At 40.0% G+C, this 14867-nt stretch overlaps 1 non-coding gene across 1 annotated transcript; it reads right to left on the bottom strand.

Moving 5' to 3' along the window:
* Positions 1-2698: 2698 nt before the first annotated feature.
* On the bottom strand, positions 2699-2831 carry LOC142454008 (small nucleolar RNA SNORA70). Its single transcript, XR_012785547.1, has one exon. It is a non-coding gene; the product is annotated as a small nucleolar RNA SNORA70 (small nucleolar RNA).
* Between the last annotated feature and the right edge of the window lie 12036 nt (positions 2832-14867).

Raw genomic sequence — 14867 nt, 5'->3', positions numbered from 1 at the left:
AATTGGTGAAAAATGCAGAGGCAGGCATGCACTATAGAGGCAGAGGCAGGCATGCACTATAGAGGCAGAAGCAGGCATGCACTATAGAGGCAGAGGCAGGCATGCACTATAGAGGCAGAGGCAGGCATGCACTATAGAGGCAGAGGCAGGCATGCACTATAGAGGCAGAGGCAGGCATGCACTATAGAGGCAGAGGCAGGCATGCACTATAGAGGCAGAGGCAGGCATGCACTATAGAGGCAGAGGCAGGCATGCACTATAGAGGCAGAGGCAGGCATGCACTATAGAGGCAGAGGCAGGCATGCACTATAGAAAGAGAACACCTTTCAGCATTCTCTTAATTCTTACTTAATTTAAATAGTTTTTCATTCTCCAAACAATGCTCTACCACAACAAAGTGACCAGATAAAGAAAACCTCCCTTCCCTTATGTTGACTGAAACATCTTTTCAACAGTCATTAAAAAAAAAAAAAAAAAGGCAGTGCAGAAACAAAACAAGGGACAAGTAGTCTTAGAGGTAAAAGGGATCCCATTGCAAACACAGGATTTATGTTTCACTGAAGAGCCATAATTACAAAGCTACAATTTATTAAGCTCTCATTATCGTCATTCTCATCTACTAATTTTTGTGTCCTCCTTTTGCATTCTTTCGGCCACTTAAGCCTACAACAATATATTTATTATACAGGGATAAAATAAACTTTATGAAATTCCTCTGTAGATCTGATGCAAGAGGGCTTCAAAATTTCATGGAAGAGTTATCTTTTCTTTGAATTGTTTTCCATGGAATTTTTAATGCCCCACTGTATTTTCACAAGCAGTGGGCATATCCCACAACTCTTGCTTCCTTGTATGGGTGGGTTGCTGAAGCCATTGTGATGCTTTAGTAATGACAGTGTAAACTCGAAATGCAGGGACACTGAGTCAGAACTAAGTAATAGCCACCCTATGGGACACAGTAGAATTGCTCTGTTGGGCTTCTGAGGCGGTAAGTCTTGGTAGGAGCAGAAAGCCTCCTTTTCTCTCATGGAGTCACTGGTGAGTTAGAACTGCCAACCTTGCTGTTAGCAGCCTAATTAGTAATCTACTGTGACACGAGGTCTCTTTAATGGTGGTGCAGGGAAGTTGAAAGTCATGTGTTATGGTTGCTAACTGCTGTGCATTCAGTATCTAATTTGTGGCAATCCCCAAACACAACTTGGTCCAGTGGCACCCCCATATGTGTGGGAGGTTGGACCTTTGTAATCCACAGGATTTCCATTGGCTGGATTTCTTGCTGGTCTGCTTTCGTCTGGTAGCTCTGCTCCGACTTGGTTAGTAGCATGGCAACTTACAAGCCTCCCTTGACGCATGAGTGTTGCCTGTGCATGAGATAGATGGATCAGCAGTGGAATCTGTCTTCCCATGTAGAAAGGATGGATTCTATCACTTAATTGACCGGATAAAAGCAAATATCAAACCCATTGCAGCAGAGTTGATTGTCAACCCCCACTTATTACAGAGCAGGACTGCTCCAGGACGGTTTCTTGAATGTTCTTTAGAGAATCGAACCACCAGGTCTTTTTTCTGCAGCATTGCTGGTTAGGCTTGAACTGCCAACCCTTGGATAAGGAAGCAATGGCAAACTGTTTACTCCATCCGAGGATCTGTACTGTTCCCATATATATTTGTTTTTTGGTGTAATCTTCCAGATGAAGAGTCAAAGAGAGATCACCAGAAGAGGTGACAGCTGTGATGTGAGAGCTCACAGTTGCCAAAGTGGATACATGGACTCACACAAGGACACTGGAGAAATCAGAAAGAAAAGCTGGGAGCCATTCTGTGTACTTTGTTCTTCAGAGCGCTCTAGGGAGAGAGGCTGAAACTCTGGACCAGTGACCGCCCCATCAGATCACAACTCAGCTGTTTGAGTGCGATTTAGTTCTCAGTTAACAGATTTGTGATTGACTTGCTTTTGCCTCTTGGGTACTAAAGGAAAACATGCAGAAATACACACAGACGACCAGTGTGATTCTTAGGATAGACTGTGGCACTTGGAGGCAGGTACTGTGTGATGCTCTGGCCTTGGCTGCTAAGTGGCTGTTTGGGTCCATGGACTTGAACCCTGGCAAGCATAATGGACCCGTGCCTTATAGCAGGTATGTACAATGAGAAGAAATCCATATAAAAGCCATTGGTTGTCTGAAAAGAAAACCTGTGTCTCAGTAAGAAGATATTTATCCTTAGAGGGAAAAATGAGGTAATTCTCGGCTGTCTACACCATTATTTTCAGAGTGTCAATTCTTTTCTTTTTTTTTTTTTGATCCAGGAAGTTTACTTTCTTGGTGGGTATAGGGGAGACAAGGGCTCAAGGCATTCGTGAATGCAGGACCCGGCACGATTCCAAAGGGCCTTGAATGGAGGTGTCTGTGATCTGGAATGAGGCATTCCTGTCACCGTGTCCTCCAACTCAGTCACATTACACTGCACAAAGCCCCATTTCTTGAAGATGTGGAGCTTCTGGTGGTTGAACTTGAACTTGGCCTTACATAAGGCCTCAATTACATGCTCCTTGATTTGGAGCTTGGTGCAGATGGCACATGTGAACCCTATGTGTATTCTAGACACTGTGCCTTGGGTTGGTCAAAATCACCCCCCACCCCAGTGTGGAGCCTAGGTCAGGGGTTAGCCAGGCCAAAGCTATCAAACAGCAGCAAAACATTCTCTCCAAGGTCCCTTAGAGAAGCCTCTACAAGCCAACAGGCTGCACACACTCCCAAGGAGGCTGCCGTTTGCAGCCACTGCACATCGGCCCCCACAGGAAGGAGGACGGTTGGCTTAATTGGTTGTAGACTGTCATTCTTTTCGAGAATTTTCAAAAGAAACTATCATTTGCTTTTAACATCTTGTGGGTGTCTGTGTACTTTGTGATTTCTCAGCAGTCGAACATTCACCCATGCTTTTGTTACAAAGATAAACTATTTAAAAATGGCAGGTGCATGAATTCACCACACACACACACACACACACACACACACACACACACACAACTTAACTGTATTTGTTCATTGGATGCAGGAGCCGAACAAGTCATTTTAATAATTGCAAGTGTCACTCTTGCCCCGTGTGTGAATATATATGCACAATGCCATTTTCAGCTGCTAAGGTTTCTGGTGCTGTTTGCTTATCGCCTACCAGGTGCATGGTGATAAGCAGAGGAATGAAGGGCGGTCGCAATATCATTTGCTGAAGGTCATTTGTTACAACTTTGAATGCAGATCTTCCTTGTGTGGCACAAGGCAGATTTTAATTTCCTGTGTGGGGCAGTCTGTTGTGGATATTGGACTCATGGGGAAAATGTCCAGCATCAGAAGGACTTTCAGGTCTTTCTCTGTGAACTTTCAAAATTACAGTTTGATTGAGATACTCACATTAATCGGAAATTTAAAGTGTACATGCAATCCAATGGTTTTTAGTCTCTTCAGAGATTTGGACAATCATCATCCTATTTGAGAATATTTTCATCACCCCCAGAAGAAAACCATTGCCCAGTCACACCACATCCCTGTTCTCCCCACCCCTCCCACCCCATTAAGAACAAAACCCCTTTCTGCTTTGTGGACCTGCTTATTCTGGGCATCTCACATAAATGAATCATATGTGACCTTTTGTGAATGCCTTATTTTACTACCATAGTGTTTTCAAGATTTATGCATCGTGAACCCGTGTCACTATTTTTTCCTTTTTATTGCCAAATAATATTTGACTGTATGGACATACCACATTTTCTTTCACCAGTCATCTGTTAATGGACATTTGAGTTGTTGCCACTTTTTAGCTATTACTAATAATGCTTCTATGAACATTCATTTACACGTTTGCATATTTTTTGGGTGGAGTGAAGGAGAGTGCCACTTGACTATCTGTGGGAAGAGCCTCCGCCCCTCCCCTGAGCCAGAGGGGAGCCCTTGAGGAAAGAAGGCAGGAGTTTGGTGTGAATGAGAAATAAGGAGTTAAGTGAATCTCCTTTTTTTCAGTGTGACTAGCAAGTGGATAAGGACTGAAATCATATCTAAATGATATCTAAACACGTCTTAGACAGTGGATAGTAGCTAATATCCAGCATACAGCAAACCCATTGTCACGGAGTCAATTCTGACTCAAGGCGACTCTGCAGGACATGGTGGAACTGGGCCGTAGAGTTTCCAAGGCTATTCAGTTCACAGAGCCCAGTGCTTCCTCATTCTCCCATGGCACAGCTGGTGGGTTCGGGCAGCTGACCCCTTGGTTATCGGCTGGGCACTCTGACCACGAGTGTTCATCTCACTAGATTGTACTGGCTTCCTGACCCTCTTATCTCACTAGCCTGCATACTATTTCCCTATGGTTGCTACAATAAAATGCCACAAACCAGGTGCTTAAGAACAGACATTCATTGTCTCAAGTCTGGGGGTTGGCAGGACATGCTCTCTCCAAAGGCTCTAGTTTCTAGAACTCCCAGGTGATCGCTGGCTTGAAGCTCCAGCATAACTTTATGTTCCCATGGCTCTCTTTCTTCTGTCTGCCTCTTTTTTTCCAAGTCACTCTAATGGGATTAGGATCGGTCCTCTTGTGTTTGTACTGTGGGCTAAGCACTTGGCTGCTAACCACAAGGTCAGCAGTTCAAACCTACCACCTGCCCTAAGGAAAAAAGATGAGGCTGTAGCTCGCATAAAGTTTATTGATGGTATCAGAAACTCTAAAGAGCTGTTCTACTCTGTTCCGTTGGGGCCGTGGTGAGTTGGAATTGACGCGGTACCATGAATTTAGTTCTTCACAGATGTAGCTCCAAACCAGATTGTGCTTCCAGCGACCAGGGGATAGGATGGCAGCATATCTATTTGGGGATACAATTTCATTGTAAAATGGCACAATTCAGTTGTAAACTGATTTGCACAGTGATTAAGAACATAGACGGGGACAAATGAGCACTAGTTTACTAATTGTGTAACTGTGAATGGTTTTTAAAAATGTCAAATGGCAGAGATAATGAGACTTCCACGAACCAGAAGGGACTGTACAGCAAGTTATTTATTTATTTTTGGGGAATGGTTTTGAGAATTCATTCATCATGAGTTGTGGTGAGTGCTATTAAAAAACCCCTTAAGTTGTAGTAAATGACCCATATTGAGCCTAAGGACAGAGTCGAGCTTCCCAGAAGCTTTCTAAGGCTGTATTGTCTTCAGAACAGTTCACCAGCCCTTTCTCTTGTGGATTGACGATGGGTTTGAACCACCAACCTTCCAGTTAGCAGTCATGCACTTAACAACTGTGCCAGCAGGCCTTCTTGGTGAATGCTGTAAAAGTGCTATATAAATGTGTCATTATGCTGCTACCATGAGTCACACTTAGATTGTGAGTTTTAGGAAGAATTCCAGGAATTGTATCTTTTAATTTTATTATTATTATTCTTAAAAATCTGCATCCACTCAAAATAGAATCTTCATTTTAACTATTCAGTACATGTTTGTTGAATTAAAATTTTAAGTTACTGGCTGGCCTAGCCCAGCCCACTTAGAATTTTGTTACCACGCAGTGCTTCAGAAAAAATAATTTCTGATAAAGCAAAAGCCATTTATTTATTTTCCCTCTCCAACTGCTCCTATTCCGGCCCTTTTCCATTCCAGCCAGATTTGCACCAGAAACCAAACTAAGCTCCCTGTCATTGAGTCAATGCTGACTCCTAGTGACCCTGTAGGACAGAGGAGAACTGTCCCTGTGGGTTTCTAAGACTAACTCTTTATGGGAGTAGAAAGCTTCATCTTTCTCCAAAGGAGCAGCTGGTGGTTTCGAACTGCTGACCTTCAGTTAGCAGGCCAATGAGTAGCCACTGTGCCACCATGGCTCCTGCTCTGTACGTCACCCTCCTTTATACTCCTAATCAGATTCCGGAGTCATGGTCAAGCATGAAGTTGCTAGATCAGGAATTGAGTTTCCTTTGGCAGCCACGACACGATGCCCTTTTTGCAGAGAGAGTTTGGAAGTCCCAGACCCATAAAACTTCACCTCTGACCTTGTTTTTGCACAGAGCTAGCTACCGTCATGCTAATAAATGACCAGGTTTTCAAACTGGTTGAGGTACCAACTAGCATGTCTGATTTTCTTTCTTGAATTCACAGTTGAGCCCGAGAGGAAATCCCTTTGATCATGTGACCAGAATAGCAGTTTTGCATTAATCATCCCGCAGCAGGGCCAGGGATGTTTCCTATAAAATGTTTCACTGATACATCTCAGCCCTTCCATCCTAGTATGGAGTAAGCTCTAGATCAGCCCTGCCTGACCACACAGAGTCAGCGGCAATCACCTCCAACAGTAAAGCCTTACAATGCGTTTACGAAAACCTCTTCTTATGATTAGAAGGAAACACGAGTTAAGGTCAAGAACAGGTGTTCAAAGGAGCCCTTAAAACTGGTTGAGGAATTAAACCACCTCAGAGATCAGTCTTAATTTACTGTGAAAGCCATTTCTGTTCTTTATTGCCATCCACATATCTGCGTTGCTGGAAAAGACAGGGAACATTAATTATCACCTAACTAGACAATTAATTTTCTTCAAGGCGTATAACAAATTCCAGAGAGCCCTGAAAATATTCCTTCCATTCGAAAAGTGAATTTTGTCTCTTGTGTCATAACTTTGCTCCCAGTTGGAAAACCAGGATAATGAAATATGGCGGGGGGTGGGATAGGGTGGGGAGTCAGTTTCTGCGGAACATCAAATACTTCTTTTATTTCATAGTATTCCTAAGCATCATTTACCAACCTTTCATGGAAAAAATTGGCACCTCCTCTTGACTATATTTCTAACTTGTCTGTATAGTTGTAATTAGTTACCTCCTCCCTTTATACACTATATATTTTTTCTCTCATTTTTGGCTACAAACCAATGCTTAAATGTGTGCACTTTCAGGACCCAGTTTGCTATTTGGAAGGACTGGACCTGCTGATTGCCACTTGCTAAACAACTATCACATCTTCCCCTTTTGAATAGATTTATTAGGTCTGTATTCTAGACTGTATTTCCTTCTGCTCCACTGGCTGATAATGAACTCTGTGGTAGTGACTTTTTGTCAGATTTATCTTCCTTGGGTCAGAAAACCTAACCTGTTGGAACAGTCTCTTGTTGAAGGGTTCGCTTTACTATCCAGTGACATTTATCATTCTCTAAGGCCAGCTGCCTGAGCTCTCCCAGCGCTCTGTTTGTGGGGTTTGAACATCTATAAATGGAAACACTAGCTAACCAGAAATTATCGCCAGGGCTTTCTGATAGTGTCCTGGGCTCTTACAACTTGGAATGTCCTGCAATATCTAACATGTAAGCACATCAGGTCATTTTCTAGACAGAATTTGAACCTTTCTCTGTTTCTCTCTCTCTCTCTCTCTCTCTCTCTCTCTCTCTCTCTCTCTCTCTCTCTCTCTCTCTCTCTCTCTCTCTCTGTCTCTTATTCTCTTTCACCATGGAATTTGAAAAGCATGAAAAAGGAAGCTTAGTAAACAAGAATCTAGAGACACAACAAACGGTAAGACTTGTGAGAGTTAGCATGCACGGATTTATAACATAATTGGCAGGGTGATAAAAAGCAGCTGTCAATGTCAGGAGGAGTGGTTCTAGTCAGTCTGCATTCCCACATTTTGCTGGTCAACAACCTTGAAATTAATGAAGTCCATGGGCTTCTTTGAAATTGTATAACAAAATGGTTAACAGTTTCATTGCTGGAATGTAGATGAATTGGATGCAGTTAATGAACACTGTTTTTAAAACTAGATTAATTAAAAAATTCACTCTTGTGGTTGCCTTGATCTAAGATGATTATTTTATTTATTGATATGGAAGCTGCCAAGGATTCAAGTTTTGATTTCTATTGGAGTTACCAGGTTTAAGAGTTAGGAAAATGTATGAGTATTAAAGAATATTTTAATGTTTTCTAGATAAGTGATGGATTGTCTGTTTTAAAGATAAAGCTTACTCTTCAGAAATCATTTTTTCTTGCTGTAAGAGAGGTATGAGTATTTTTTATCTTGATACTAAAAGATTCAATGCCAGTAATGAATGGTAGTCATTTATATTTGCTTAGACATAAATGAGTACTATGACCACGAGCAATCTGCTTTCCTTGAAAGGGATAAATGGATCATTATGTTGGTAAGTTTATTGTGGCTACCAAGCTACCATTTGAAAAGAGCACGACTAATTTTAATTACAGTGTAAGTACTCAAAGGTGAAACCGCATCAACAATAATTAAACTATGGTTCCTTATGCTTTTGGGAATGCGTTGTTCTGGATATTTGAAGCTGAGTTTTGTACAGTTTTAATGATACTGAAACTAGAAAGATGGAAAGCTAATCACATCGGATTGAGATACTGTAAAAAGTTTTAGAATGTCAAGGCCTAAAAGAAATATGTTAGATAAAAGAGACTCTTTAGGGATTGAGTCATCTTTCTGAATACCAACTTTTGACTTGTGCTTCTATTTGGTTGTCCTTAATGTAATGCCTCTGAACCGTTTTGCTCTTTTATTGTGTTGAAAGGCCACGTAGCAAGGCAGAGCTAAAGGAGTTGAGTCAGAAAGGTCTGAGTGAAAATTCTCTTTCCGCAACTTCAAAAAATGTGAGGTGATACGATGTTGTTTAAATGTTCTGTGTCTCAGTTTACTCACTTGGTAAATGTGGAACAAAAATACTTAATTAGAAGACTGTCATACAGAATAAAAACTATTCTGCATTCTCTCTAGCTTGTACTTATTATTTTCCAAGATGCTTTTTTGAACTGACTTCAAAAGCATATGCCCAGAGGTTATTAACATAGAAAGAATGCTGAAATTAATTTTGAAGTAAAACCAAAAATCAGACTTGCTAACCTTAAAAGCGTGATTTTCCTAAAACTGTATGATACCAGATGTAAGTGTCCATAAATACATTGAATTAAGAATTTAGATGAATTGGTGTGACAATTGACCCCAAACATCCTGGCAGTCTTTCAAAGGGAGTTTTGCAAACAAACATGGCTGGACATGGACCAAGTGAGCAAAAGTGATTTCTTAGTGTTTGCACTGGCTTGATGAATTAACATTTCAGTTTCTGGAAGGTCAAATATTCTGTATGCCTCACACTACCTCAGCCAGAGCTATAAATCTGTATGTGAGTAAGAACCTTTCCTCTGAGCAAACATCTGTCACAGAATACTCTATATCGAAGGTCTAAGGCTCACTCTGATTAATGAGCAGGGATTCCGGGGAAATGATGGGGGCAGATTAGAAGACGTGAGAACATCCAGCCTATGCCTTGAAGAGACTGTTTTGAGAAGGAAGAAAATATCAACCAACTTAGTGTCTGGGGAGCAGTCACCCATGTAACTCACACACCTCTCAAATACAGGCATCCTGATTACCCTGCATTATTAAAAGGTTAGCTTATACTCAGAATTTTCTGAGAGTTAAAAAAAACATGCAATATATCAGTTTCTACTAAAATACTTATTTCACACATCCCAGTTCTTCAATTTATGGAGCATCAGATGCCTTGTCAAGAGCAATATAATACAGCCTGACTGGCTAGATTGCTGAATATAGTTTAAAAAGTATTTTTGATGAGTTCACTACTTTCTGACAATTATGGAACTTATTTATTTTAAATAGTAAAGTATATTTAGAATATCTGGTCTTTAGTGCTCTCGCTCACTGTCTATTCTGACATGTAGTCACCCCCTGTGCATAATGATTGTAACTGTTTATGGGAGAAGAAAGCCCAGTCTTCCTCCAGAGGAGCTGCTGGTGGTTTCAAACTGCTGACTATGCACGTCACAGTCCAATGTGTGTAACCGCTACACCACCAGGGCTCCTTATGGTCTTTATAAGGAGAGATTATTTTGTCATCAAAATATTTGGTTATGCATATTAGGTGCTTGGGTGACTCAGTGGTTAGGTATTTGGCTGCTACAAAGGCTGATGATTCGAACTGCTAGGTTGCTTCCTAGATGAAAGATGAGGCAGTCGGCTTCCATAAAGATTTACTGTCTTAGAGACTTATGAGGAAGTTGTACTTTTCTCCTGTTGGGTTGCTATGAGTTGGAATTGGGTCAAAAGAACAGAATGGTTTTTAAAAAGATGCATGTCATTAAAAAATAAAGTCCTATTTCTTTTCTCATAAGGGTCATTATAATGATAAATAATATTATATTCATATTAAAATTAAGAAATACACCTGGCTGGCTTTATTTGGGACATTTTCTAAAGTTAGAATTATAGAAAACCAATAGTTTGTAGATTTAAAATATTCACCTGTCAAATCTCCTATCTAAAGAAACAAATATAAAACAGGATATTAAAAAATACACTTCCAAAATAAATCTTCCCCTCCTCTGGATGAGTTGTTACTTTTAAGTATTGATTTTTGCACCAATGAATTTGTTGCTGTTTGGTGATTTAGAGCAAAGACTCAGAGTAGCTTGGAAATGGAATGTGATACCTTCAGGTTCATTCATCAGTAGGTGTTCTACGAAGCATCTACCAATGCCAATTTAAAATTCTCATAAGTTGGCTGGTATTGTTCTAATTTTTCAAGTGTGAAAAGAAGAAATCAAAAGGGCAGTTCTAGCTAAACTCCCAAATATATGCGGGGATACCTCCCCCCAGATATCTGGAAAAAAGCTCTGCTGGACAGAGCCTTCGTAGTGCACATTTTTTCCTCAGGTGAGTATGCAACTCCCCTCTGAGTTAGTGCACCCAGTGGCATTGCCTGGGAAGGTTCTGTCTGGTCACAGTGCATTTTTTCATAAAAGCAGTTTCGCCCGAACCTCTTTTTTGTGATGGCTGATTTAAGAGAACAGTGTGCGGCTGTGAAATTTTGTTTCCTGCTTCATAAAAATGCCACAGAACCTGTTGTGATCTTGACTACAGCTAACAAGGACAGCGCTATGGGAAAAACTCAAGTGTATGAGTGTTTTTCTCCTTTCAAAAAAGGTGAAATATCGATGCTTGATGACAAACCTCATTCTGGACATCTGTCAACTTCGTGAACTGATGAAAATGCCAACAAAATCCCTGCACTTGTATTTGCAGACAGATGATGGACCATTGAAGAGATGGGGAAGTTATCTGGACTCCCTTGGAGCTCAGTTAAGAGAATTTTAATGGAAGATTTGGGAATGAGAAGGGTCACTGTGGAATTTGTGCCTCAGGTTCGGACTGACCAGGAAGAAGCGCTGAGTGGAAACATGCCGTGCTTTGAAAGCACAGCTTCAATGAGACCCAGACTTTTGATGTGAGGAGGGTAGTGTTTTGGCGTTCATTCCACCAGGTCAGACTGTTAATCAAAATTTCTATTTAGAGGTTCTGAAAAGATTGCTTACTACAGTGTGTGTGTGGGGGTGGGGTGGGGAGGGGACAGGCCTGATTTTATGGCAGACGGGGGACTGGTTTTGCAACTATGATAATGCACCTGCTCACACAGCCACCTCAGTGCCCCTGTGTTTGGCAAAAGAACAGCATGCCTCTCTTGCCCCATGCACCTTATGTCACTTGACCTTGCTCCATGCGACTTCCTTTTGTTTCCATGAATGAAGAAGGACATGAAAGGACAGTAATTTGACTCCTTAGAAGAGGTGAAGAAAAAAAAAACAAGGGAGGTGCTGTCAGCCCTCCAAACGGATGAGTTTGGAAAATGCTTCCAAGCATGGAATCACAGATTTCACAAATGTATAAAGTGTAATGGAGATAAGTGCACTTTAAAGGTGATAAGGTTGTTTTGTTAAAAAAATTAAATACATAGCTTTGGGGGAAATTATTCCAATTTGGGGGGTACTCACTAGTATAAAGTCATGTTGGGTGTCTTAACCATTTCCCACCCTGCAAGTCATCAGGACATGCTCGTAAATTGAAGAATGCCCCAGATCAGATCATACGGAAGCTAACTGGGGCTGGGAAGAGGGAAAGGACCACCTACTTTGAAACAATACCCTTCTGTTTGACTTGTTCCACAATCATTGTTGGGGCTGCATTGATGCCCCCCACCCCACCCCACCCCACCCCACCATGGCTTGTTCAAATAGAAGTACTTTGAACTGGTGGTTACCAAGAGAAGATCAAAGCACACTTTGTGACCCTTTATCTTTTGCAAAATCTTTTCTTTGGATAGATTCCAGTGTTACAAACAAACTAGATCATTTGTATCTTCCATGTCTAGGATCATTCTGTCACATATCTGAGACTACGAAAGTTCCTGGTCTATGCTCAAGAACATTCGGGAAAACACTTGGTGGCAATGCAGTACACAGTGTTTTCCCTCCTGGGGACTCACCGTATATGTTAGCATATTAATGTCTGTGGGCCATTCGGAAGGTTAATTTATTAGTTAACACACTGCTGTTGAGCTGATTCCCCACTCCTAGCAGATTAACCCAGTCTTTCTTAAACCTCCCCACCAATGAAGGGACTATGCTGTGGATCCCATGACAACAAAGAACTCGTGTTTTCTGGAATATACTTTAGGAAATGATACATCAGTATATAGATTGATCTGATCCTACGTGTAACTTGCATTTTCATACACTGATGTCCAAGGCTAAAAGTCCTAGCTAGGTTTATTTGGTTTCTAAACCACGAAGTTACTTCTGGAATAGTTTTGAAAAAAAGGTAAAGGTTTTTATTTTGTATTTTTAAGTAAAACCAAAGCAACAACTTCTAAATATTCTCCTCTCTCCATCTCTTTGAGAGAACTAAATGCATCAATAAGTAAATGTGTCATTCACCTTTATCATCCACTGAATTTCTTGATGAAAAGGAATAATTTCTGCATTAATATAGCCAAGCGCTCAGGTACCTGAGGGCATTCTTACATAATAATGCTTTCTTTCCCTAAGAGATACTAAGAACAAACAGACCATAGGCATATAACTAATAATTTTATCACATTAGTATAATGTTTCTCAAGAGACAATTCTATCATCTCATGTAATGAATGTTTTAAAAATATCAGAAAAAGGGATAACATGAGAAGCATGTAATCCAACATATTTCATATTGAAATCTGGAAGAAGCAGATCAGCATAGTTGTCTATTTTTGAATGGCGAAAAAAGTGCATTTTGAGTAGCAATAACTCCTCTCTGAGATTGAGGAAGAAAATATTTTTCACCTGGTAATTGATTTTTCAGTAGGCTGTATATGCTACAAGGAAGTTGAAAACTGATATTTTAAGTAATTTAAATTCAGTTTTTATATTAAAATGCATTTTGGTCTATTTTGAATTTGAGGATGAGTAACTTATCTAATGGTTTGTAGATTTAATTATGACTTCACACTAAAGCATTCTCATATCAGAAAAAAATGGATTGGCCTTTGTTCCCATTATCTAATGAGAAAAACAATATATGCATTTAAAAATTCTGTTATAATTTAGTGAAGCATGTTCTTTGAATAAAGTAAAATTAATTGTTAATTCATAGCTATAGTTATGTAAGTAATATTAATTACTTTTGAGCAAGAAATGTCTAATCAAAGCAAACAAAGAAACAAAACAAAACATGGGACAGTGTGCTGTTATAATTCCATATACTATTATCTGATGGGAAGTTCTTGTTTTTCCTTTTTCTTTAAAAATTCTTTAACAGTTTTATTGTCACCTTCATCCACATACTATACAATTCAATAATTCAACCAGGTCAAGAATTGTACAATCATCACCACAACTAGTTCTAGAACATTTTCTTTTTCCTTGTGCTCATTGTTATTCATGTAATTGTTTAATGTGGCAAAAATATATTAACACCAAACCATTTCCCAAATTCAACAATGCTACATGGACCATTCAGTGCCGTTGGTTATACTCTTTGTGTGGTACATATATTACATCATCACAATCAGTTCTAGTGCTCCCTTCCCCCTCCTGCATTCATTGTTTGCTCCCCAGTTCCCCTCATTCTCTGACTGCCATAAGTCATTGCACTGTTATTGTCTCCATGCATCTTCTCCTTCTGTGCATCGCAAACTGGGAAACCCTACAGAAAAATAACAAAGACAAAACAAAATGGCAAGAAGAAAATAATAATATACAGATAAGAGTAAAATAAAGAGTAAGAAAGAAAAGACAACTATCAATATTTAAAAAGCCAGAGAAGAAATTTCTGGCGCGGAACAAGTGAGAAATAAGTAAACCTAGAGAAAATTCCGATTGGGTCAAGAGGGAGGTCAACTGACAAGTATCATATATTTGGAACCATCACAATCAAGTTTACAATCACCTCTTTTTTGTAGTAAAGATGTTTGAATCCCTTGCCTCTGCCTAGAGGGATCTGCAGATTTGGGGCTCCCACTGACCTCCATAGCCTACTCTAAATTGGGTTTTCACACTTTAAGCTCTGATGCTTTCCTCTTCCTCATATTTGGATGTTGTGATCACCCTCCTTGGATCACACAGGCTGATGCGCTTCTTCCATGTGGACCTCAGTGGAGGGCTCACGCAGCGTTTTCTAAGCTGCAACTGAGTGCTTTAGGTAGAAATAGATTCAAACAAAGCAGAAGAGCAGTTAATTCAGTAGACATTTCTGGCATCTATTTTTAACAAAACAAGATAATAAAAGCTGTAGCAGAGCAGTACATGATAAAGCCGTAGTTTATTTTGTCTCAGCACCTACCTATTTCTTTTCCTCCCAATGTTTATTTCTGTCTAACTGTGGTAACAGGCACTCAGTTTACCCTGAAATACCCAGAAAATTAGATTAGAGCACTGATGTTTCTGATTTGTTTTTTAGAGACTTTTTAATATGACTTGAATGTTGTCTCTGATATTCATTTTTAATATTAGGTGGCATCATGCAATAAAATAGGTGGTAAACTTTGGATAGAAATAAATAGAGGCA

Source organism: Tenrec ecaudatus, chromosome 7 (assembly GCF_050624435.1).
Source record: "Tenrec ecaudatus isolate mTenEca1 chromosome 7, mTenEca1.hap1, whole genome shotgun sequence".
Taxonomy (NCBI): domain Eukaryota; kingdom Metazoa; phylum Chordata; class Mammalia; order Afrosoricida; family Tenrecidae; genus Tenrec; species Tenrec ecaudatus.
This window is presented reverse-complemented; position numbering and strand designations above follow the sequence as displayed.